Source organism: Serinus canaria, chromosome 3 (genome assembly GCF_022539315.1).
Source record: "Serinus canaria isolate serCan28SL12 chromosome 3, serCan2020, whole genome shotgun sequence".
In the NCBI taxonomy this organism is placed as follows: domain Eukaryota; kingdom Metazoa; phylum Chordata; class Aves; order Passeriformes; family Fringillidae; genus Serinus; species Serinus canaria.
The window spans coordinates 24931382-24957743 of record NC_066316.1 but is presented as its reverse complement, the minus strand read 5'-3'; the positions used below and the strand labels follow the sequence as shown (position 1 = coordinate 24957743).

At 40.1% G+C, this 26362-nt stretch overlaps 1 long non-coding RNA gene across 1 annotated transcript in view; it reads right to left on the bottom strand.

Moving 5' to 3' along the window:
• LOC115484930 (uncharacterized) overlaps window positions 1-26362 on the bottom strand; it is a 90518-nt gene that overhangs the window by 15211 nt on the left and 48945 nt on the right. Inside the window, exon 2 of the long non-coding RNA XR_003945650.2 lies at window positions 101-155. This is a non-coding gene — a long non-coding RNA (uncharacterized LOC115484930). The remainder of the gene's footprint in view (window positions 1-100; window positions 156-26362) is intronic.

Here is a 26362-nt window from a genome sequence, read left to right as displayed (position 1 = left end):
ATTAGTATTGGAGAATCTTCTGCTGGACCTTACTGCCTCACACATCCTATGAGGGCTCAAAAGGACTCAAAAGAAGACAACTGCAATCAAGGGCACTTACTAATGATTGGAGTAGCAGAAGTAGATCATGAGGCTTGAGTGAGATTCTCAGGTACCTAAGGAAATAAAAAAAAAGTAATTTTTACTCTAATTTGCAGATTCAGAGTTACTTTTGAGGCAGATAGAAACAATTACATAGCCTCTTTTCCCAGGAACAAACAATTGTCACTGAATAAAAAAAAGGAAGTAAATGCAATGTAAAGACCAGATGTTATCCATAAATGTGGCTCTGTATGATTTAAAATCTCTCAGTTTAACCTAATAAAAAGCACTTCTTAGAATTTCTTAACCCTGAGATAAAACATGTGTGATACAGAATGTGGAAACTTCCAACCAATAAACATCAATAAATTTCTGGTATCAAATTCATTTGGCTACATAATTATTTGCCAGGCAATGCAGAGTGAAAGACACTCTCTTTATTCATCCCATGGACCCAGCCCGCAGATTAATTTAAATGCTTGTCTCTCAGTGGGAGTTGTCTGTCTAAAGTAGTTTTGAGGGTCTGGGCTACAGCTCTCAGCTCTTCATTGACTTAAAAAATGTGGTGTGGCTGCTTTATGCAGAAAGGGACTTTAACCCAAAACAGCATCTTTGTAGGAGGATTAAAAAAAAATCCATTCTTTTAATGACTGGCTAGATGTTTGCTCTCCTTTACTTAATACTCTTTGTCTGTTATTCTTAATTATCAACATAAATGCTTTCAACCAATGTTGTAAGTAATCTGTCATTTTATCCAAGTTTTTGTTGAATGGTTCTTTTGAAATGATCTGATTATTGATTTCTTTAGGAGACCATTCAGCTGAATCCCCCTGCCTGCCCACATAACAGCCCCTCTGCTGCTTTTGGGAGGTTCCTCTAAGACCCACGGTGGGTTTAGCTTAGTGCTAGCCCAGGCAAATCAGGAACTTCACTGGATGGTAAAGATGTGCTTGGGACTGCCAGTAAATACTGGCACAAAACCTGTTTCTAAATGCCATTAATAATACCTGGAAATTTGTGCCACCTTTTTTTCCCAAATATTAATGTTTTCACAGGGCCCTCAAAAAGATGGAAATTTCCCCCCCCCCCCCCCAAAATCTCATATACCAATCAACTCCCTTGGATCCTAAGTAACTTAAAACTAATATTGGAGACATCAGCAATGAATATAACTCCTTAAAAAATCCTGGCTGAGGACTCAATTTCACACCACTAATATAGTCCTATGTTACAGGATACTGTGTGATAACAGGCCTTTTAAAACAGCCAAGATATATTTTGTAATTTAGAAAATTACTCTGAGGAACCATTTGTCAGTTTAATGAAAATCTGAAACTACAGGTTTGTGTAACAGAATTATTTGTAATGGCTCTGCTGGAATGATTTCTTTCAGATGGGTTATTTGAAGGATTGAAAGAGGGATTTCACAGCTGAAAGAAAGAAAGGATTTATCCTAAGACCCATGTAAGCAAAACACGTTTAAATTTCATAATACAGTGCCTTTGACTCTGTGGGACTATTGTTTTCACATGTCTTGAGATGCAGGAGATACTTCTGTTCACAAGTCTATTCAAGACTGTATTGAAAGAATTCCATGCCCTCCTAATGCAGGTGTTCATCACCCACAGAGGACAAAGTGCATTTACTTATTACATTGTGACCTTATAGAGTTACAAGGAGTTACAAGGGGTTGTGTCACATCCCTGCCAAGACAGAGCTATACAGTATAGAAAAAACCTGTTCCTGAGACAGAGGAAAAACTCAGACCTCAGAAAGGTGAGATGGATGCAAAAATAATGTATAAAAAACCCCCCACATAACTCAGAGTAACAACATGGTCATCCAGAAAGCTGCCAAGAATCATCAGTCTCTAAATTTAAAACAAAATTTCACAACAGAGGTGGTGACCTTATGGGAGAAAAGGAGTCTTGACAAGCCCCATGTGTAAGTTTGCTGCTTAAGCCCTCCAACAGCATTGTTAGTAGCAGCACCTCACACTGTTTATGCTCAGTGTTGACTTCAGAGCACAATGGGTGTGTGCATGGTGGTGGGGGCATTCACAATACTTTGGGTTGGGGCTCCCTCTACCCATGTGATCATTTCCCTTCAGTCCTTCAAAGGGAAGGTAATTTCCATTCCTCATTTTATTTCTTTCACTGCAGTTGGAATGGTTTTGTCACCCATTTGGCAGGGAATAAAAACATTCTATTCTGACAGTCCAGGAACATCCCAGTGCCAGGTCCATGCTAACAACAGGCTACAAAAAGTCTTATGAAGCAAAACATTATTATGAAGCACTAAAACAGAAGAGTTCAATTCCACACAGCTTCTGCTCTCACCAGCAACTTCTTGGCCAGTAAGCTGTGCCTGTGACTGGAGAGTGGCACTTAACAGACAGGAACAAATTATATGGGCACAGATGCAGCAGCACATCTGATGCACTGAGGAGAGGAGCTGGTGGGATGGTGGTCCCAGAGCTCTGACCGGAATTGCAGCAAATAAGCAGCAACAGTAGGGAGAGTGACATGTGTAAAGGGTGAGAGGCAGCACAGCTTGACATCTTTGCCATAAGGGCTGGCTGGGCCAAGTGACAGCTCATATCCTGGCCTCTCACAGCTGCAGTTACCATATTGTACCCATTCTTCCCCTAAAATACTGCTGACTCGTCAATATGCAAACTCTGCTCTTTGGTTTCATGGCAAGAAGTACTTTTTAGTGCATGGACTACCAAAGGATATTAAAATACAAGTTCTGCTCTTGTTATGGGCCTAATTCCCCACCCCTTGGATTAAGCCTTCTCCATGTTACATAGACTTTGATTGTACTATACAAATATATTTTCAGGATGTGCAGTGTTGCTCTCTGGCCTGTTGTAATGAAAGTGCCAATGTGTAAAGTAAGGTGTTTACTTGCCTTCTGCTACTTGGGCTATAATTTTCTCTAGGGGAAAAAAAGATTAAACCACATTTCTGAGCTAGAAATCTAAAGTGCTATTATGGTCACGGCCATGGCAACACTAGAACTATAAGAAATGCAACCACCTCTAGTATATGATTTAAAATAAAAAACATAATTATCATACTCTTCTGGTAGCTAGGTAGAAAATTATGCATTGCATTTGTGCCAATTGTAATTCTACACAATTTGTTCCAAATCTGTTCCTTGACAAGAGTGGGAAAGCACAACCAGTGGCTGGTATGCAAGGGAGTGTCTTGGGAACTGCCATAAGGTAAATAGATGTCAGTGAGTCCCTGGCCCCAAAGGCCACTCTGCAGAAGCTGAGCAGTGTGAAACACAGTGCACTTGCCAACCTGCAAGCCACCTGCAACTTCCTCCCTCTGAAACAAACAGCAGTGCTCAGCTGCATGGAAAGTATGTTTATGCACAACCTGTTTTCCCAGAAGGGTAAAAAATAGTGATTTGGAGCAGCTTAACAAGAAAGCAATGATAATAATAGGACATTATCCTCCTTAGCACAGCTCTGCAGCTAGAGAGTGCATTTTTGGTTCAGCTGCCTTCTATAGAAAAAAAAAGATTGCCTCTTAGATTACAATTTACCCTGTATTACTTTGTTTATAAAATTTCTCCACCCTCCATGCCACCCAGAGTGAAAGAGAGTTCATGACACTTTTGATGTGTATTTTACAAAGAGTGCATTTCAAATAAGCCCGGGAGGTTAACTCAAGATCCTTTAATCCCAGCATATATCTTTGTTAAGGAAACATAGACCAAACCATTGAAAACCCCAGCCAGAAAACAGGTCTGGGTAAATCCCTCACCCTGGAGGGAAAAAAAAAAAAAAAAAAAAAAAAAGAAAAAGGCATCTCAGACCAAATTTAGTGATGTATATTTGGATTCTTTCTGCAAAAAAAACCCTAGGAGGCAACAGGGGCTGTGGCTCACCTGCCCCAGCAGCAGCCTGGCACAGCAGAAGAGGATGCTGTGCCCTCACAGGTTTGCAGAGCTTTGTGGGTGCCTTGGGTGACCCCCCCCAGCTCCCTTCTGTCCCCAACAAGCTCCTGGCATGCTGCCTTGCAGAGGAGGCCGTGGGATCTTGGGAACAGCACAAGGTCTGACAGCAGAGCATCCCACACCCCTCAGGCAGCTCTCTGACAGGAAAACTTGCAAAGATGAGCAGGTATCTATGATCAGGAGTGACTGCAGTCAATTAGCCTGTCCCTCTTCCCTGTTTTTTTTTTTGTACTATACTGTTTTTCCCTTAAAGGACACCAATATTTATGCATGTAAGTAGGTGCTTCCCTAGGTTGATGTTGACCCTAAGCCCTGGAAAAACAATCCATTTTGATACAAATGACCTCCCTTACCTTCACTGACAGCTAAATGTATGTCTTCTATTCATGAAGTGAAAATGACTAGGCTAATGGGCTGGCACTATTGTGTCTCTGTCTGAAGAAGGATTTTTGGAGCCACCACAGCCTAGTCCAGTTATAACGCTCCCCAAGACCTTTTGAAACCTCAGTATGTCCTCCTTCTGTATTTGCCTCTATTTTGAAACCATCAGTCCCAGGGAAGAGCAGGGCATAACTGCACAGCAAGCTGGAATGTTTTGAGTCTCCAGTTTAGTTATTCTGCAATGTTTTTTACCAAAGTACCATAAATAGTATGGTACTTTTCACTAAAGTGCCATAAACTACATAGTTTTCTCTACTGAAGCCAGTAGTGGACAATGCATGTGAATAAAAACCTTCTCATACAAAGGACCACATAAATTTATGTTCAGCTTTGGGAAAAGAAGAGGGTTTTCTCTGTTTGACAAAAATGAAAAAAAAAATTATTTGGGGGAATGAAGAAGAGGAGATTTTCTGGCTGTTTTTAACCAAACCCTAAAGCATTTCAACAGAAATATCACCTTACACATAGAAATATTTGTTTTCTGTAGACTTATCCAAACCCAGTTATACTATCATTGATTTGTGATTTTTTTCCCCCCTTGCATGGGCTTGCTCATTTTTCTCTGAACTGTAGTGAGAAGACACATCTGTTAAATATGCCACAAGCCAGAACTGGATGTAGTGATCAAGCACAACCAAATTAACATTTCATAAAAGGTTTGCAAGTCTTTTTAATAAAGACCATTTCTAAGCAAAAACATTTCTTTTTTGTTCTTTTATGTTAGCCTGGAAAGAAAACCAACACAGAGAAAGCAGTAAATAAAACAAGCAGTATATAAAATATGATAAAATAGATGGTAGAGGAATTTATCCTCTTTTGGAAAATGAGCTCAGCTAAAGTAAACTGCGGTCTCTACAGGCTGAAATACTTGAATTCTTAGAAATATTTGCGTGCCTAGAGGTAAGCCCTTATCCTCTGCTCTGGGTTTGTTAATTCTTCCCACCACAAATGATATTTTCTCAAGATAAGATAATAAATGCTCAATATAGCTTTTGTGAATTGGTGATTCAATTTTTGATTGATTAAAATGTTTTAGCAATTTAATTTATATGTCATTGGAAATGCAGCTTGCTCTTTTTACACTTTGTTTCTCCTGAGAAGTGTCACTGGTTTGCTGTGACTTATCTTTTTGTTTTCAGGACACAATTTCTAATGAGTTTTTCTTTCCAGTAACTTTGCATTATCACTATTTTGTGGTTTTCCAGAGCTGATGGGAAGTGTTTACAGTAAAGAAAGGCTACCCACTTAAAGTAGCTTTGTCTGTCTGGAGGCTGTGCACTGCACCCTGAAGGTTAGCAAGGGCCAGACTCCTTGCAAGAGCCAGGAAATCCAGGAGCAGCTCAGGGTGATGATTTCTGGCACGTTGTCCTCCTGCCAGGTGTGCAGCAGACAAAAAAGCCATAATAACTTTCTCAGGGTTGCAGATTACTAGCTGCAGTTTGCCAGAAGCATTTACTAATGGCATCACAGTTTCTCCCATAAACTGACTTAACCTGCCTGCCACACAGCTTACAGGAAGGGCTCGGAAATTCCAAACACCAGAAATATACAGCGGGGCAGAGGATCTCAGTTTCAAAATGCAGTAACAGCAACAAACATGGACCTCAAAAATCTCACCTAGAATAAGACCTTTCATTCCCCTTCCTCCTCAGCCCTGGCTCAGCCGCTGGCAGAACACATACTTAGGGAAAAGCAAGTAAAATCAAAATACCAAAACCCCCAGAAAGGCTTATTTAGATCTGTTCTTCCCTGCTGCCAAATAGCCAGTTTTAGGAATGAAGCACAGTGGTGACACTAAGTTGAGGATTTTTGGACCCACATTAAAATAAAATGAAGGAGCCACTTAGGACAGGATAGCTCCATAAAGGAGAAGCAGCAGAGGCAGGGAGTGGACTATGCAATTTTGATATTAGTGTGATTTTGACAGCCATTTGCACAGAATTGCATGAATTTTCTTTGATACAGCACCACTGAAGAGATGGCTCTCTGATAAGTTGGGATGGCTTAAAAAGACTAAAACCAAAAATGAAATCATCTGCATCTCTTGCCACAGCACCTCAATGTTTTCTACATTTGTAGGCATGCCATGGTCTAGGCTCCAATGTCCGTGGTCTGTGGACCTGTTCTGGGTCACACAGGTCCTATGTGTGTTGGACAGCACTGTGCATACACCACTCAGCAGCTGAGAAAATCCTGCTGGAAATGAGCCTTTGCAATATCTGAGCAGAACCCCTCAACACCGGAATCATTGGATCAAATGTACATCCCCTACCCAGTGATGAAGAAACCTCTCCCCACCCTCAATTTCATATAGTGCTTGGGGTTCAGTAAACCTCCTTTTGTAGAAAAAATGTTCCCAAAAGTCCAATATCCAAAACTAAACCCAGAGCTTTCAACACAGCACTTGCCAGGAGCATTTGCTTTTCTTCATTATTACTGTGCCTCTACATTCAACTGGAGGTCTGTGTGTGGCCTTCATCTAAATTCTGCCTCTAAGGATGAAAAAGAGAATTTTAAATATTTGTTAGCTAAGGGCCCCCACTGCCTTTTAAAAACATAAATACACATATCCTCTGAAGAAAAATGACAAATTCATGTTTGCATCACTGATTTTCCTTCCTGCTGCGTCCCCTCTCCCCCAGTCCTTCAAGGAATATTGTCTAAATACTCTCCAAGGGTTTTCCCTGCTCCTGGCATGCATATGAATCTCCTATTACTGTCAGTGAGAGTTATGTCTGCATATCATAAGAAGAATAGATAGCTAAATAATTCATTAGACCCTACACATAAGTATGTTTTCCTTGATGAACAGTTACTATCAACATTTGTGGAAAGGTCCATTTCTAAATATTTTTACAAACTGACCAAGTGTTTCAGTTGTTAAGACTCTGCTTACAATGTAAGTGATTTAAAGCAGAGAAGTGTGGGCAGCACAGATTCCTGAAGATTTTCTACAGCAGCATCACTCACTGATGCTGAGACAGGAAAAATACGGGGGAAAAGGCAATCAATGGGGCTACATTTTTGACTTGACTTAATTCATTAATATTTGAAAACAAGTAAGTCTGGTTTGCCCCAGGGATTGGTAATAGGATACAAGCCTTTCACCTCTAGGTCAGCAGTTCAAAGCCAACTTTGGGCAGTACTGACTGAGAGTCATTACTATCTATCCAAGCACTCTTCAAGAGTATATGTAAAATAAGTTGGTGGTCTCTGTTTATTTCCTAATGGCTAAGGCCCTGATTCAGCAAAGCTCTTAAGCATGTACTTAATGAGAAGCAGATGTTCAAATCCTTTTGAATTTAAACATCTGAATACAGTTAAGCACGTTCTGAGCAGCCTCACCAGCATGAGCAGACTGGAGCATTCACAGAGGAAGGTTTGCTAAATGAGACCCTCAGTGTCAGTTGTTTGTGCACACACAAATAGAGGGAACAAGCAAGCCAGCCCATTTCCCCTTCCCCCAAATAATATTGCCCACATGCTGCACTGTATGCTAATAATGGCACAGCACAAGAATGAGACAATCAGCCACAGAAAAGTTCCCCCTTTCATTCACCCTTACTAATGAGACCAGGTGGGGAAAAAAATGTTTGCATTGCCATTATAAAGCAGAATATTAGGCCACAGAACTGTATTGCCTTTCTTGCTCCCCAGCCCATCAGCCTTCACAAGCATGGAATGTGCTTTAAAAAGGAGTGGAATAGGAACGTGGTGTTTACATAACCTTGCTGCTGCTTATTCATGCATGTGCTGTGCTAAAAAATGTGTGTATATATGAATCCAGGCTGGAAGAATGTGAGCCTCATAACCCAACCACATGCAGTATTTATCTACAGGTAAAGGCCATTCTTTAAAAGTTAAGGCTTTTCTAGAAGGAGGTAGGGGCAACTTACTGGGGAATTAAATGATTTGAGTGCTTATTGGTACTTGAAAATCATTAGGACTGGCATATGAATAGAAGTTTTTAAACACTCCTGTTAAAGCCGTCATCTCACTGCTAGATTAAATACCTTCTAAGATTACCAGTGGATCAGATTTGTTTTGCTTCTTTTCAAGAGAATTGTATTCTGGGACTTTTCCCTGGTGTTGCTGCTTATTGTCTAGCATGATCAAGGTCAACTGCTGCGAAATTAAAGCTAGTGTTTCAAACCACAGCAGGCTGAGAAAACCACCATTTCAATACCATGACTGAGTGTTAGTAAGGCAAGTAGAATTTCATCAGCTACAAGTGCTGCTCCCTGTCCCTAAAGACCTCTGAAATGGTGTTAGCTGTGCAGCCCAGTAAGTCCTCTTCCAAGGAAGAGATGGGCCCTGTACTGCTGTCCTTCAGTTGAAATCAGTGGAGTGAATTGTATCATGGGCTGAGAGCAACATTCAGAGCAGCATTTGGTAAATCTTCTGGCTGGTTTTCGCTTGAATTACAAAGAGATAGCCAGCAATCAAATTGGTTCATAATTAAAGTGATCACACCCAATTTCCTGCAGCTTAAGCAACAGTTTTCCAAATATCTAATCTCAGAAGATTTCTATCTCACAGTACTTTGGGTAAGGTTTTAATAAACATCCTTTACTAAAATGCATAAAACCGCTGGCCTCTATTAATTTTGCCCATTGCTAGTGGAAAATCAATGTAAAAAGTCATAATAAGCAAATCTTTGGCATGACTTAGAACTCCTCAGCCTGCAGGAATTCTCAGAAAACACTTCTTATAGCCTGAATGCTCACTCTTCATCTGAAACAATCAAGAAAGGCTATTCCAGAACCTCCTTCTCCAGTTGGAAACAGGATGCTTCATGCTGATCCCTGTTTTGGCACTCTTTAGTGCATTCTTATGGCTCTCCAATGCAGTCTCTGAGCTCTTGTGTTTCAAATGCATGCACAGAATTCACCCACTTCTTTCTTTAACCTACAGTTTTGATTATGATAATTATATTACTATCCACACATGGTAATTTCAAAAGGAATAATTCCTAAAAAATTTACATTGGCTGGTTTTTGATTGTCTCAGATTAGTAAGTTTTTGTTCTTTGCAGCCTGTGATCAACCAGTGGCCCTTACAAAAGACCAACACAGCAATTAAATAGAACAGAAAGTAAGTGCCTGCCACCCTGGCTGAACTAGGAAACAATTCACTATTCAGCCAAGTGATGCTATGGTTTTTCTTTTATTTTGCACAGTTCTGTGCTAGGAGAGCTCCATAACTTTGTGAACAGAGTTCATGTTTATCTGGGATGCTGTTGTTGTGCTCTCTGGCCAGAGCTCTGCTTCTGCTCCCTTATTCCAAAAACTTTTTTGTTTCATTAGTCATAGTAGCCACAGGAGATTACAAGTCCTACCAAGACACACTGATGATAAATAAAGGTTTGGAGCTGCCTTTCCTTGCCCTTTCCCGTTTATGGGAGAGCCTTATCTCCTATGACAGTAACCGCCAGGAGAATCAGCTTCACTCCAGTCCTATATTGTACGTTCCACTTTCCTGAGAACAAAGAGGAGGTCCTGGCTCATTATTCAAAAACACTGGGACTATAACTCAAAATAGAAAAGAAAGCATAACAATAGGTGCTCAATGAAGGAAACACCTGCTTTTCATTTTCCTGTGGTGTTTAAATGAAGCAAATTAGATAACCTAATTGAGGACAAAACTTTAAATCCAGGTTAGAAATTAGAGCCATGTTACACTGCCTCAGATTGAATGTGTGTTTGATTCAATTTAATTTTGGGGGGTTCTTAATTAAATTTAAGAACTTGAATGGAAAATATGCTATTACTTGTCACAGTCCCATGACAGAACTTCTAGTGTCTTGCTGCAAGTATGTCACAGCAAAACTCTTTCATTATTTGTATAGCAGAACCACCCCTACACTAGAGGGGGTGACTTGCAGGATAAGGTGTTCTCCTTGGAGGGGTGTGTGGCACGGGGCAGACCTGCAACAGACACCTGAGCAGACAGCCTGGGAGAGGCACAGGCATGGTTCTGGCTCTCAGTTTGGTCTAACCAGCTGTGATCAGCAATAGCCTGCACTGGCTCGATCCACTGACACACACAAGCAGCTCCCAGGAACAGGCTTAGTTAATCCACACAGCTCTGCACTGCAGTGGAGACAGCCTTCAGTAAGATACGAGCCAGATCCTTGCCTCAGGGAATTCCAGCATCCTTAAACACTTAAAATTGTCTAACAATGCCAAAATACCTCTGAGGTCTCAACTTTTAAAACATGAGCAAATAAGACAGATAAAGCCCCAGATGAAAATACATTCAAGAGCACACAGAGGGGCCAAGAGGCTGAAGAACAAAGGAGCCACATTTCCTTGACTTCCAAGCCAATGCATGGACCACTGGGGCAACCGAGCTCTGCTGGCATTTCCTCTGAATTCCATCCAGCCCCCTACCCCAGAAGCTGGTCACTAGGCTGGAAGCAGGGAGAAGCCCATGTGCAGGAGCCTCCTCAGCTTGTGGAACAGCACTGGGGGCCCTCTGCAGCTGCTCACAGCTCTGCTGCAACCACAGCAGTGCCATCACAGCCACCAGTGAATTATCACAGCAGCTGGAGCACTTGTTTCACCAGCAGCTGCTCCCCACAAGCCATAAGAGGTCCTGCAGTCCCCATGGCTCTGGGATTTGCAGCGTGGTAGAGGCAGGCAGGGAGGTGGCTGAAGCCCTGCAGAGCCAGATGCTGATGCCACTTCCTCAGCAAGGGAGGAGAAAGGGGCAGACTGAAGCACAGCACCATGGACTGGTGCAAACCCCACAGAAACCTCAGTTCTCAGGGGCTGGATGCTGCACAGTGTGAAAGGTGCACATTTATTGGCTAATCCTTTACTGTTCTGTGGTTTAATGTTCTCCATGTTTTCCTTTCTGCTAAGTGGGGATGGGGAAAAAAAATTAGTTTGATTTCAGAGATGTGTATTTTTCAAGTTTTGGAGGGGACACCTGAAACTGGAAAATCTCCAACTAAAAAAATATATGTGCATCAGTCCCTCCCCTTCCTCATAACTTGGACTGTTTTCAAATTTATAATGAAACGTGGAAAACATTTAAATGTGAGCAATTTTGCTTTTCACTAGGAATATCTTGAATGACATTAGCTGGGAATAACACAGATCTGTGTGCTTTTCTTGGAAAGCCAAAATTGGTTTACTGCAGACCTTTGAAAACACCTGTGCACTCTCCCATCTCACTCCTTCAGTATCCTCCAAAGTCTCAGGACCCCAAATTCTTCTTTTGGGTGTTTTCAGCAGGGTTTCTGTGACCCTCCTAGAGAGGGACCCCTCTCCTTTGGAGGATCTGTGGAGGGTTGGCTGGCATGCAGGAATTCCAGCCAAGGTGTTAGAAAAACATCAAGCCAATCTTGCAAGGACAGACTTGTTCTCTGATAAAAACCATTTTGTTAAGCAGAAGGGCACTTATGAAAAAGATACTTTCTATGCAAATTTTCTATTTAAACACCTAAGCACTTTAACCAACAATATTTTACAAAAAGGCACTTGTAACTTAAGCTGACAGCCAGGGTTTGGAAAGAAACCTCTCTTTCATCTGTTTTTGCCAGTCTTTCAAGCAATATCTACAGAGCATAGAGAAAAAAAATGTTTCTAAAGGATTTATTTTGAAGGTCTTCCCTTCCTCCTGCCTGTTGGATCATCTTCACTGTTAAATCAGACTGAATGCTCAGTGACTGTCAGCACTGTGAGTCAGTTACCATATGTGCCCATAAACCTGAATTTTGCTGGCATTTGAATAGAACAACAAAGAATGGTAACTCTGTTAAAGAAAAGAAATGAAACTCTAAAAAAATCGCCCTGTGAAAACACTGCATTAGATTCCATTCTCCAGGTTCTCAGAAATCAACAGCCTGGACACATTACCAAATTCAAAGAGCCTTGCCAGGCACACTTAGTGTTCTACACTATCAGAAATCTCTACATAGACCAGCTGTAGGGCTGGAATCAGCTCAAGGGATACAAGAAGGTATGATTACACAAGATTTCTAATTCAACTTTGAAGATTCAGTAGGGATCTGATCCAAAGCCTACTGAAGTAAATGGAAAAAAATAGACTTATATCTCAGTTTAGACCTATTCAGTTTGGATATAGTTCAGAGAAGTACTCATACTTGGCAGCTGATGTAAACTAAACCATTAACCTATCATTAGAGAAAAAGGTGCCAGAATAGATCTGTATAAGGACAAATCTGTGAAGTATTGTTCTATGATCTGTCTAGCCATTCCAGGATTCCAACACCTTAGCTGAGAGGTAAAACAAACTTTTGGTCTATTTATAAATGTGAAGATTAAAGATCTGATCCTGCCCCTTTTGTCAATTATTGTCACAGATAAATACAAGTTTATAAATAAGTAATGACTTTTTTTTGAAATTAGTGCTGCTCCCAACACTACTTTCCTTTAATTGCTATGCCTTGACACTTTCCTTCTGTTTGTAAAGGAATAAAGAATTTATCACATTAATGAGATAAAACTCCATTAAATCATTCATAGCTTACTTATATATTTGTGTTTTAGCAGGAAAGCATACAGAAATTGACTCTTAGATCATAGCACATTATTAATTGCTAATTAGTTTACCATTATGACTGGAATGCCTTCTAGCATTCTAAGTTTTAATCCATATAAACAGCTAAGGAATGCTCTATCTCAAAACATGTAATTATGGGGGATTATATTACACCTCCAGCATTTTGGCAAAAGCTTGCAATGGGAAAAGATATAAAGTAACACCAGCTTTCTTGTGACTTCATAGAAACAGGGAAAAAACCCCCTTTCTTTATCACTGCAGCACATTTGCTGTTTAGTGGCTCTCATTTTATTTGTAAATTCAGAGACAGAGGTTTTCATTTACAGTCACAAACTTTTTCATTCACATTCTTTTGTTCATGTCACTCCTAAAGCCAATAATTTAGCAGAGCTGGAGTTTATTCTCAAAATTTCTATGACAATTTGTCTATATCCCCATCATACATGCTATATTCTTTTAAATCAGAAAAATGAAAATCCAAACAAATCAACAACACAGATCTTTGTTTTTTGCTGAGAATTAAGTGGCTGTTACATGCATTATCTGCTGGCTAAGGGACAGCATATTTAATTACCAATCATGCTTACAAATGCTGTGGGTCTTTAAGCAGAGCTCAGTTTAAATCAAAGTAACTAGCTCGTAGGCATTTACATTTTTTTTTTGAAAAGACACAACTGTCTGAAACATTTATTGTACCTCAGCCACAGAGGTATAAAAAAGCAGGAGACAAACTTCCCTTTCTCAGGATGATTTAGTGGCTTGACACAAGAAATATCTGCTCAAAAATCTGAACTATTTAGGTCCTGGGCAACTCTCTCCCTTCCACAGGAGTGCTCACAAGTGGGCACTCCACAAGAGTGAGATGAGGCAGGGAGAGTGGCCACTGAGGAACAGCAGAAAAGAGAACTCTCCATCCCCTTTGTCCTCCAGCCATCCAACCCCCTCCTGTAAGATCTGTAACTCCCCATCAATTGAAGCCCTGGATTTTCCAAAGCAGACGGGGAATGCAGGAGATGATGACCCTGCTGCCAGCCCATCCTGCCCTGCTCTGGTGGCCCTGCCAGCTGTACCCAGCAGCACTCACAGCTCTGCCTGGGTACCCCTGGGCTGAGGCTGCATTTCACCAGCTCCCACCTGCCCAGGGCCCTCATTATTCCTTGGTTCACTTTTTGGACTGTAAAAAACAACCAGTGCACTTCTTGCTCTTCCCCAAAAAGCACCAACTCTGTTTTCTAAGAGATGGAGGCTTTGCCCATGTCTGTAGCAAGAGACTCTGCTGTCCTCTGATGGTTGTCAGCTGCTCCTGTGGGCCCACAGATGTGTCCCCTCACTTCCTGGCTGCCTTCAGACCTTCTTGAAATTAAGTGATAAACTTGATTGCCCATCTCCTCAGCCAACCCTTAGGTTTCTCATGGACTCTACAAATAAATGCCCTGATTTTCAGCATCCACTGCTGGATTACAGCCTTCCAAGAGGCCTCTCTTTCTTTTCAACCCCTTTAGAAGGGGTGCATTTGACAAGATATATCAATGTTTTGCAATAAATGGATATAGTCAGGTTTTCCTATGACTTACCCACTAAATGAACAGAGCTTTTATGAATTTTAGGCCCTGTTTTCTCCTTTTACTTTAACTGAAGCCATGGAAAAACTCCCAGACTGATGGCTTGAAATGGATTTCTGGTGGACATGTTTTTAAATCCAAGTCTTTTGCACTTTGGCAACACAGTGTCATTTTCACTTAATTTTCCTGACAATCTGCCAATAAAGCCAAAAGTCTGTTTAGCAAAAGTGAATTAAAGTGCACCTTTCTCATCTGAAGAAATAACATCTGCTGTTCTAAAGATAACTTGTTATTTCTCATGGAAACAAGATATTTAATATCTGAATCTTGTTTGTTTTCATCAAAACCTGGAAAAATAACAATAAACTGACTTATTTGGAAAGAAAAGTTTGTTTTTGAAGCACATGCTTTAAGAAATGTAAGATCCTGCCCTTCCTGCTCTGCTTGTCACAGAAGTTTTAATTTTGAATCTTTCAGTATTCCAGTATTAAACCTGATGAATTTGATTCCAAGTGTAAGTAAGTTCTTTCATCCCATGAGTCATTCAGCTTCTCTCTGGATGGGAGTTTTACTGATTCAAAGTTTTCTGTTTCGTAAACAAGCTCATCATTTTTCCTTGGAAAATCATCACCTTACAAATGGATCTTGCAAGGACTCTCTGCCAGCTGATTAGTATCCCCCCAAAAAATTACAATTGTTTAGGCAATATTTTTTTTAAAATCCCTTAAGTTAACCCAGAAGAAAATCCTTACAATCTAAATCAGCGGAGATTTAATGGAAGTTGGTGAATTTAGCTGGAAAGCTGTATTTTTCTAAGCATTTGGCAGATTAAATTTCTCAATATCAACAAACCTCTAATGTCACTTAAGTCCTGGAAATAGGGTTTATTTGTCTTATGGATGAATAAAGCTCCCTCCCAAGCACTGGATTCCATTCTTTGTGAAACTGGTGTCTTATGCAGCACTGAGTGGATAACAAGGCATGCATTTAATACATAAATATCAGAGTCATGAGACACTGAAAGTTAATTATAATGTAGCAGAGTTTAAGGGTCAGGATTAGCAGGCTAAGATTACTTGTCAGTCGGAGTAAAAAGACCAGGGAAGAAGAGGTCCATCACAGTAAGGTAATAAGAGAGGGCATTAAAAGGACATTTGTGGAGAGTATTTGTTTTGTTTCAGGTTTGTTTTGTTGCTGGGGGGCTTTGGATGGTTTTTTTGTTTGTTGGGCTTGGGGGCTTTTTTAAAGGAAAAATCTGCATTTCAAAATTGGTCCCAAGTATCCAAAAATTGGAGGAAGCTATTTGATTTTTGAACTTTAAACTTTGTGTTCTTTAAATCAAAAGCTTTAACTTTGTATACTTTTCTTTTCCTGGCATTGGTGAAGCACACTTTCCCTCTCATATTATTTCCATTCCAGCCTTGTGCTATGAAAGGAAAAACCTTATGGAAAGAACATAGTGCCTTGATTGTCTCTACATACTACATAAATTGAAAAAACTAAACAAGCTGAGCAGCATTTGGGACTAGATACATATTAAACACAAGTTAAATTGAGAAACAGACTGTACAAACTATAGGCAGAAGTGACATGTCATTTCCAGACTCATTCCACTTCCATGTCACTTCAGCAGCATTTATCACATCAATTGCTAAAAATTAGATTTGGCTGGCAAAGAAAAAGGTACAGAAGAAAGGTATTTGTCTTGGTTCATCCAGAAACTTTCAGCTGTTTGTATTTAGGGAGTAGAACTATTTAACGTGGGCCTGGTCCTCAAGACTGTCCTCAGTTTCATATTCACTCCCTACTCTGGAAAACTTTCCGGTTGACTCCAGTGGATATTTTGCTGAGGTTTAACTTTAACTGAGAGCTAGTGCAGAAAACTCTTCTGCATGTGATTACTGCTGGTAATAAACCTCCTTAAAATCAATGAGAATATTTACTTCAATTGTCTTAAATGTTCTTTGTAACCTTGAACAAAATTTTTTACCATGAGGTCAAGAACCTTTGATAATTCATCAAAGAAGGAAAAAAAGTATCCTTCAGAAATCTTCACAGACAATTAAAAATCTTACCAAAAAAAAAAGGAAAAAAGAAAAAAAAAGGTTTTTTCTCCTTTACACCCAAAACAAATAAAATGTAACTGGCTATGCACTGGCTAATTAAAATAGCTGACATGGTGTCCTTCAGTTACATGGGACCAACGACAGCCTTAAAAAATGAACCTCCCTTGTGTCTGAGACATGCAGAATTTCTGGGATTCGTTGCAATTTTGTCCAACTGTTCTCCACAGTGCACATATGCTGCTATTCCTATTCCTAGCCTTTGTGGTTAGGTTGTCACTCGCCAAGTTTCCAAAATAAAATCTGAAGTTCCTACAACAGACAGAAGTGTCCGGTGACAGGGTCCAGTACAGTTAGAGATTAGACTAGTGGGTAAATAAAAGAATACATCACTTATTAGTTACAGGCTGGGGGAAGCCAAGCTCAGGAGGAGGGGAGGATCAGCCCACGGCTGCCAGACACCGCTAAGCCGGCACAGAGCGCTAAGTAGGGCAGCAGCAGCCGAAATCAAAGGTTCACAAATTGGCAGGACACATTCTTTTGTTGCACAGTCACTGGTATTTGAAGGGTGAAATCCAAGCTGTGCTGAAGTCACCAGGAAAAGTTTCTGTGAGCCAGGACATCACCTTAATGGAAAGTAATTAACCTCACTATCCCTGCCAAAGGTTTGGGTCTGTGGGCACCAACCCATTAAGCCCTAAAACTCGCCTGTGCTACGAGAGCAGTCATTGCAAAAATGTGCAGAGCACGGCAGGAAGAAAGGTTGCCCAGGCAGGGTTTGCACACTGTGGTGGTTGCATGATTATATAGGAGAGTGTCTCCTGTTCCAAGCCAATATCAGTGATAATCAGCAGTGATGTGAAAAGAGATGATGAAAAATTACAAGAGAGCATTTCAAATTCAGTTTTGGCAGTAGGCAAAACTTGCAGCTTCCAACAGCTCTGTCTGAAGTATGGAAAACAGTCCAACTCAGTGCCCTGGGATCTGAGAATGGATTTAAAACTTGCGCCCATATTTTAGGCACCCAATTTCTCCCCTGGTGGAAGAAAACCAGTGAAAGCTAACTTATTATATTGAACATTATGTTTACTTCAAGATCATGTTTCTCTTTGTTAGGACAGGAGACATTTCAACCTTCATACACATAAACCAGAGGTTTACTGGAATTGCTCCCACAGCATCCACTGACAAAGATAACACTGATAATTTCTATGCACAACTACTTTATACTGAGTCAGGCTAGATTAACTAAATTTGGTAAGGAAATCCATTCAGGGAGGAAGAGGTCTTGACTCACTACCATGGGAAAGACCAAAACTGAGCTGATTAAAACCAGTAAATGTTCTAAAGCATGAAATATGATGTTGTCTCCTCTGTCACTGAATAAGATCTTCCAAAGGAATGGTCTGAAGTCTTGGTCTGGATGGAGGGATAGCAGAGGCATTTTGGAAATATGGCAGTTTTTATTTTCAACTTTACAGAAAATATTGTCCCTTCCTGCCAGAGGAGCATCTGGCCATGGTGAGCCAAATAACTGTTGATTACCATAATTCACTATATCTGGAGCTGGATGTGAACATCACACTTTTCCAGCTTCCAGAAAATGCCCTTTCTCCCAGCAGAGACCACCACATCTCCACCAGGCCCACATTCCACTGGCATTCATCCAGCTTCCTCATGTCAGTGGGGCTATGCAGTGTTGCATTTCAGTGCAACCATCAGGCTGCTGTTTGTCTTAGAAACACACTCTGCTCAAGGGCACTATGAAACCTGAACTCTTGTGATACACACTGGATCTCAAAACCCTGGAGAAAGTACATAGAAACACTGGAGAAAGCATTTCTAACTCATTGAAATCACTTCTCAAAGAAGGTCACAGACAGGCTCTGGCCACTCAGAGGAGACGACAAAACTTCCCCCTCCTCCCCCCTCTCCTTTACCACCAGAAAAGTAAACAGCAACCAAAGTAAACTTAAAAAAAATTATTACCAACTTTAAAAGACAATCACTACTGAAAAACCAAAAATCCATCCCAAACACCAACTCTCTGCTAAACAAGATTTTAACTCTGAAAACACTCATGTATGAAAAGTTCAAAGACTGCAGCAGGGGTTTTGTCAGTATGGCAGACAGGATGTAAGTGTGTATTAGCAGAGAAAGCAGATACTCATTACAGTGGGGCTTGGGTAGGGTTTACTGGTTTACTGTTGTGAAAGCACTGGAAAGCACTTCTTTGGGGCCTGTATTGGGATGACAAATAATGCTCTCCAAAGTCAGTTTGGTCTAGGACCACACAGAAACCCTGAAACTCATATCATCAGCATTATTATGAACATGATTAACTCTTGAAGTTTCCCTTAGTTCAGGCAAATACCCTAAAAATTGCTATTTCTGAAGGGGATTTGTGAAAGTGTTTTTATTCTTGTTCAAAAGTGTTCTGATGTTAGGATTCAGTGATTAGAAGAAATAAATGTTCATTCAGACTTTTTCTAGTACAATAACTACAGGTTATACAGGACATAGTCACGTGACCATTACTGAAATTGACCTGATGTTAGATACCCAGAGCATGTTTTCAGACTTGGTTCTGATTGCAAATGAGCTTGTCTTCCATTTTAACTAAAGTTCATTTCCAAGGAGCAATTTCTACTGTTTTATAACCAGTCTGTACATGTTGTACCTAAAAGCAAATTAAGAACATTTAAAGATGGGAAGCAGCATTGTGTGTATTTCCAGAGGAAACAGCCATTTCAGCAGAAAATGGTGCTTGGCAGTAAATACCCAGCAATAAGCAGCCTGGCAGCAGAGATGTTACATGGCATGGTGATGTATCTCCAAAAGATTAATCTGATTGATAAAAATTTACTAATAATTTTATTTTCCTTTGGCTTTACAGGCAGTTTCAGAGAGTGTAAATCGTTCTTGGACTGAAAAAATCTAAAAAAAAATCAATGAAGTCAAGAAGGGCTTTTAATAATGAATCAGTGTATAGCCCATGTATTTTCACATGTCTTTGAGTCAAAAAAATATTTTAAAACACCTTCTTTGTGTTTCTGCATGAGCAGAATTATTTGTTGGGTTACTCACATGAGGCTTGCAATATCCCAATTCCACCTGTTTTATAACTTACTGTCACTTCTTTTATCCATAACAAGGGTGCAACGCCTACCTGAGACCTGATCTGCTCCCTTCTGCCTTTGATGTTCCTCACTCTGTGCTAGGGGTCACGGTGCTGGCAGACATGCCATGGGCATGAATGATTTAAAGCAACAGGTGAAAGTCTTTAAATGAGTGTATTTAGCAGCACCTTTCAAGGACTCTGTATCAGCTATGCTTGATCGTATTCCACGAGCGCTCTCAGATGCACTTTCCTTTGTGTTGCTGTTTAGTGGCACGGTCACATTTCATGTAAGTTTGCTATTCTGTGAATATCACATGTTCATCTTGTAAAGCTGGACTTGTGGGGATGGTTAATCTCCCAGGCTTTCATCACTCAATATGGGACAGATGCACTTCAGTGTTAAGCAAACTATTAATATTTCCTACATTTCCCATGAAAATACTTCTGCCTGCATCTCATCCACTTACACTTTCTGTTTTTAGCATTCACTTCTGCTGCCTCCTCTTACTGCCAGAGTCTGAAGTCTCCTATGCCCTAAACAATTTGCTGGTTTACCTAGCTTCCTTCAAATCTTTTTCTTTAACAACACTTCTAGAGCTACATTATCTCACAAAGCTTTGATGGCTCATCACCCCCTGAGGCATGGCACGACCTTTAGCTAGAATTCCAGCACTGAGCTATGATCAGATGCTCTTCTTTTGCACAACTGCAAATTAGAAGAATCCCTACTCTTATCTTCAAATGCTTCCCAAGATGTTACATTTGCATGACAGGTGTAATGACTGGCTTGATTGTGAAAAAAGAAATAAAAATTAAATCAAACAAATCAAATGCAAAAACGGCACAGTCCCCTAATGAAGGAAAGGATACTGAGGACTATAAAGTGAAAATAATGTCATTAGAGGTCATCTGTAAATATTGCTCTGTCCACTAAAATAACAGACACAAAAGCAACTGGGAGAGCATGCACCCCTTACCTCAGGCTTTCAGTACTGAAAATTTCTGCATTCAACAAGGAAATAAAATTTTTTTCCTTTCTTTCTTGCTCTGCTTTCATTTATCTCATAGCAACATAAATGCAATATAAATGTACTTATCATGCAAAATAAGAACTAAACAAAAATTATTCCCAGATCAGAGAATTATTCCCAATCAATCAGGATTTCCTTGCTAGACAACATGATATTTACTGTACATAGGACAGCAAGATTGGCTCCTAATGCTGATAATAAAAGCAATACTGATAAAAGGTTGGAGAGCAGATCAGGAACTAGGAAGAGTCTGTTTTAATCCATGCTATGACACTGTTTAGTCAAAATGCTGACTGGAATGTTACACAACTCAATGCCTCTTCCCACTACAATGTGCTTCTACTATGTAGCTCTAATGCTGTAAATAATTCTTTAGTAATTCCAATAGCCTCAAAGAGAAAAATGAAGGGATCACTCAAGTGAGTTCCTGGCAGCATCCTATAGCACATCAAGAACTTAACATTTTCAGGAGTTTAAATATAGGTGAATTAGGTTTAAATTAAAGATTTTTAATAAAAAATAAAGAATTAAAAGCTGCAGAAATTAAACATGCACTCTTGGCTTCAGACTCCATTTGCAGATTGATAATGATCAGCACCTACAAATCCTCATGGGCAGAGAAACGCTGGAAGGGAAAGAGAACGTTTTCAACAATAGCTGATGTCTGCATCGGCAACAAAAACAGTCTCTGAGCACTGGCATCAAGGAGCATTTGATGTGAACAAAGTGACATCTTGTTTCATCAAAGGTTAATGAGTCCAGCAGCTCTGTCAGCAATACATTAAGACAGCAGTGTCACTGTTCGTCATACTCGGTGAGCTCGGGGCAGGCTGCAAGCACCACCATCCGCGGCTTTGCCGGGGTTTCTCTTCTCTCCCCGCTCAGTAAGTTTCATGTGACAAGTTAGAATTTCCCCATAAGCCACTCTTCATGCTGTCTTTCTGTAGAGCAAAAGTGTTTTTGCAAGCCTGGTACTGGTGCTGACTGGAAAAACTAGAGGCTTTCCTCAGTTAAACTAGAAAGCATTAGAGAAGATGTAATAAAATGTTATTAATCTTTTCTTTTGTTTTACAGCTTTCTGATAAAAAGATTTTGATGGATTTTATTTTTTGAAAATGTAATATTGCTGAGTAAAAGGCTTTCTTTCCAGGCAAATATATTTGTGTAAAACTAAAACCTTGGATATTTATCCATAACAGTCCATGAAAATGAATGGAAAAGTATATATCAGCATTGATGGGGAGACAAAACCAAGCAGCAGTGTATTGCTGTATAGCCAGATTTCAGCACTATGCACAAATTCTGCTGCTAGATCCAGTGTCACTGGGCAGTGCTCAAAGATATTACAACTGAGTTCTGGGCTGGTTGTGATTTCTGTCAGTATCTCAGGAAATTATTATGGGGTTAAAAAAGAACCTGACTACAGGGACGATTAAATAAGACTCCATGCATGTGTAAGGGTTTGGGATCTGGACCTTTGATGCAATAGCTCTTATTGAATCCTGTCATCCAAGCTCACAACAAATGGCAACTTGTTTCTCTGATGGATAATGCCTTTCTCTAATACTAATATTTCTCTTGCTGTGGACTTGACATGGATGCTGCTTCTTCACCTCACATGCCATCCCAGTACCCATGACTGAAGCCAAGGACGAGAAGCTTCTTTCTGCTTGGGAGCTGCCCAGATGAGGTAAAACTGTTTGCAGCCTTTAGCAAGGCAGCAGTGCTATGTAATGTTTATTATGCTACCATTTTATGAGTTGTGCTCATAATGCTGCTAAAAGTGCTTCTGAGTCCTGATGCTATTGGCAAGTTGGGGCTATTTTCAAAGGCTTTGGTTCTCCCTCCTCAGAGGGCTGAATGACTCATTTAGGACAGCATTTCTATTAGCAACTTTGCTTTGCATAAGACAAACTTTCAGCTCTCTCAGTCTCCAGCCAGACCAACCTTAACAGCTTAGTGCACAAAGGTCTTTTTTATGTCACTGCATATCTGTGTTTCACAAGACAACCTGTACTTTATGGAACAATCATTGAAAAGGTGGTTCAAATGGAGCTCAGGAGGCCTTGCACTTATCAGGTATTCTTATGTAATTCCTGACAGACACTTGCATAATCCTGTTCTAAAAACCAGTTTTTGAAACAGAGGTTGTAGAGGTCCCACCTAATCCATTCAACCTTTGCCTTAGAAAGGTTCCCTCTCTCCCATAAAATATCTACCTTACCTCTTTCTTGGTGCTAAGGCTTGATTTCATCACTGAACAAGTCAGACTATTGCTTTCCATCCTGCTGCCCCTTCTAAAGCTAACCAGATATTCTTTTGTCTTCTCTGGATAGCTCAGTGCTGCACAGAACTGGGAATCCTATACATAACTTTTCCCATTTCCTCTGTAGGAAGCTGTAGCAGCTTTCCTGGATCAGACTAGGCAGTGATGAGGATTTTAATTTGTGCCTCACCTGTTCTATTCATGCACAAAGCAGTCCCATCTGTGTTGTAAATCTGATTCTTTCACTTTTTGTCTTGAATTCCATCTCATTCGCTAAGGATAAAAATAGCTTCAAATTCAGAGATACTCTTTTGGCAAATCCATTCTGTGGTTTTCAAAGCAGAGGGAATGAAGGCAGGCATGACTTTTGCCCTGGTTTCCTAAGGATAAGAGACCTACACAATCATGCTACACAACACTTTCTGTCCACCCATCCCACCCCCATAACAGCTTCTGATCCTTTAGGTCGTTAGCCTGAGTTGACAGGAATGAATAGTTCAAAGACTGAGTTTCTGCAAGACTTGGAGGGAAGGGGAAGGAAATAAAAAGGGCAACCAACCAAGGACAAGAGTATGAAACAGAATAAGCAGATAACATATCAGATATTCAGAATCCTTTTAGGAGAGACATGTAAAAAATATCTGTTTTTTCAAGACAAGCATGCCTTGAAGAGCTGGAGTAGCACATTGGGCTTCCCAGTTCCAGTACTCTTGAATCAGTTTGCATTAACAGGGAAAATAAGCTTGAAAATAAGACATTAAATTCTCTGTGAATAGGGTTATTATTTCTATGAAGCACCTTTCATCAACAGATCTGAAAGCATGTGACAAAAGGAGGCCTTGAGCATTATCTCTGGTTCATAAAGCTCTGAGGGGTGATGCAACATGCCTGAGGTCACTAGATCAATGGAGAACCCAGGTCTCCTGGAGCAGTTTTCCATATTGCTTCAGGAACACCTCAAAGAATAGAATCCGGTTACTTTTATTTTGCTATCCTATTTTTCCCTCTGTACAATTTACACTCACGTGGGAGAGTGATCTAAGTTACTTTTATTTTTATCTGGCAGACACAAACCAACAGAAAATAGCCCATCTCAGATTTTGGCAACTGTATTCAAGTGAGTATCCAAATGCTGAAGCATTCCAACAAAGATAGTTACTTGAAAAAATTATCACTGTCTGAATTAGGCAAGGTAGTCCCAAAATTATCTCCAGCCCCAGATGATTGAGGGTAGAAACTCTTGCTGAATTCTGGGTTGAGTTTACTATGCTTGTCCAGAGATGTACTATTTGCTGCCACATAAAAATTATGTAATCCTTGTGTCCTCTTAATCTCAACACATGATTTGCTTACCTTTAGATATAGTCTAGGATATTATGTAACCTTAATAGTTGTATTCAGCTATCCTAAATAACTCTGTTCCATAGTCAATATCCATCCACAAGCACTTTCTAAAAATCATTCTGTCTGAAAAATCTATTGAGTATCAGGGATTGAGAGTAAAACACAAAATAGTGTCCTCCTGCTGAATATTAGCAACAAAGAATGATTCATTGGAAATAAGCCTTCCAATTGCAATTCCATCTAAATAACTAAATAAATGAATTGCTAAAAGCACTGAATCCCAATGATGTCTCTAAGATGTCAGGAAGGGGAAAAGAAGCTAGCTCTTACCATACAACTGTATTTAAAATTAAATTATCCAGCAGCCTCCCTCCATCACGAGTGATCCTTCTCATGTCTTCACTTCAGCTATGCAGATTTGAAGAACCTTATAATGGTAGAGATGGCCACTGAGGAGAGCTGATAAAGGTAAGTGGTACTTGAGTTTTAAACCTAGTTAGGGATACTTTCTTCTGGCCATACCAAGATCTGGGCATGCCTGTGCCTTCATCAACACAGGGATAACAATGCTAATTGCCCTGAGCCCCAGTGAGACAGGCAGCCCTTCTCTCCAAGACAGGCACTCACCTCTGTGACCAGCAGGCTGAGCTGGCCAAGCAGAATTCTGACTATAACTGAGATGCTGCATCACAGCTATTCCAAATATATTTTATGCTTATACACGTATCTACTTTTACTTGGATGTTTTTATTTGAATTTTCTTTTTTTCATTGTAGTTTTGGGCATTGTTTCACTAAGACACTTCAGCAAATGCTTAATTTTCATCATGTAAGTAACTGTGCCACCTTGTACAAAGCAGGGGTTCTACAACACAGTCTTTTTCCACCTGACATGCAAAAAGGACTTAAACATGTTTATGCCTTGTATTGAACTGGAAACATTGCTCTAGTGACAGAAACGGGGCTACTGGCAGCAGTCACCATCCCAATACTGCTGCACCACTAGAACTCACACCTGGTCTTGAAAAGTCTTTTTATTCAACTCCTGTGCCCTTTATGAAGGGCATCACTAGTAGTTTTGGAAAGGACACTCCTCTTTTTGAATCCTCTTCTTCAATTCTCTATCACACACAGCTTTTAAACCAGTACACACACGCAGTGTTAAAACCAGGACAAACACAGGAGAAAGAATAAAGGAGAAAAACACAGTTTGTTTTCTGCCAGAAGAATCTCTACTGTAAAGTGGTACCTCCTGAAATTAAGGACAAAGGCATAGACCAGAACAATATTCTGAAAATGACAGCAAACAAGAAGAATCTGCATTGATATGTAATGTACAGAAATGTTCAGATTTCAATGAAGAACATACACTGTTAATTAGGTTTGAGTTGAAAATAATACCAAACACTCCATGGGGATTAGAACAAAGACTGTGAGCATGCACTTACACTGAGGGTGATTTTAGTCAGCTTTTTTGTGGGTTAAAATTAATGAAAGGAGAGAAAGAGCCAATGGAATATGAATAGAAATGAAATTATTTAATTATCCAAAGTGATTTTTAGATGCATAATCAGTTTCAGAGCCTAACACTTACTGCTTTCAATGGTTATTTAAAACACTACTTGATATGTTAAGGATTATGTGCAGGCTTGAATGAAAGTAGGAATTTGGGATTTGGATTATTTCTTTGATCATTTAGGGTATGGCATCGCTACTCCATATGTGCATTTCTAAATGAGATGGCTCACATGAGCAAGGCTGGTCACGTACATGTGTGGCAGCCACAGCCTCCACACACACAGTAGGGAACCTCAGGGCTGAAGGAACCAATCTGCAGGTTTGGTTTAAGTGAGGGACTCCCAGGCTGGGAACTGCAGCAACTGAAATAATCTGTCTCAAATAATCAAGAGAGATAATATAATAATCACAGAGATGGTGTTGTCAAACCCA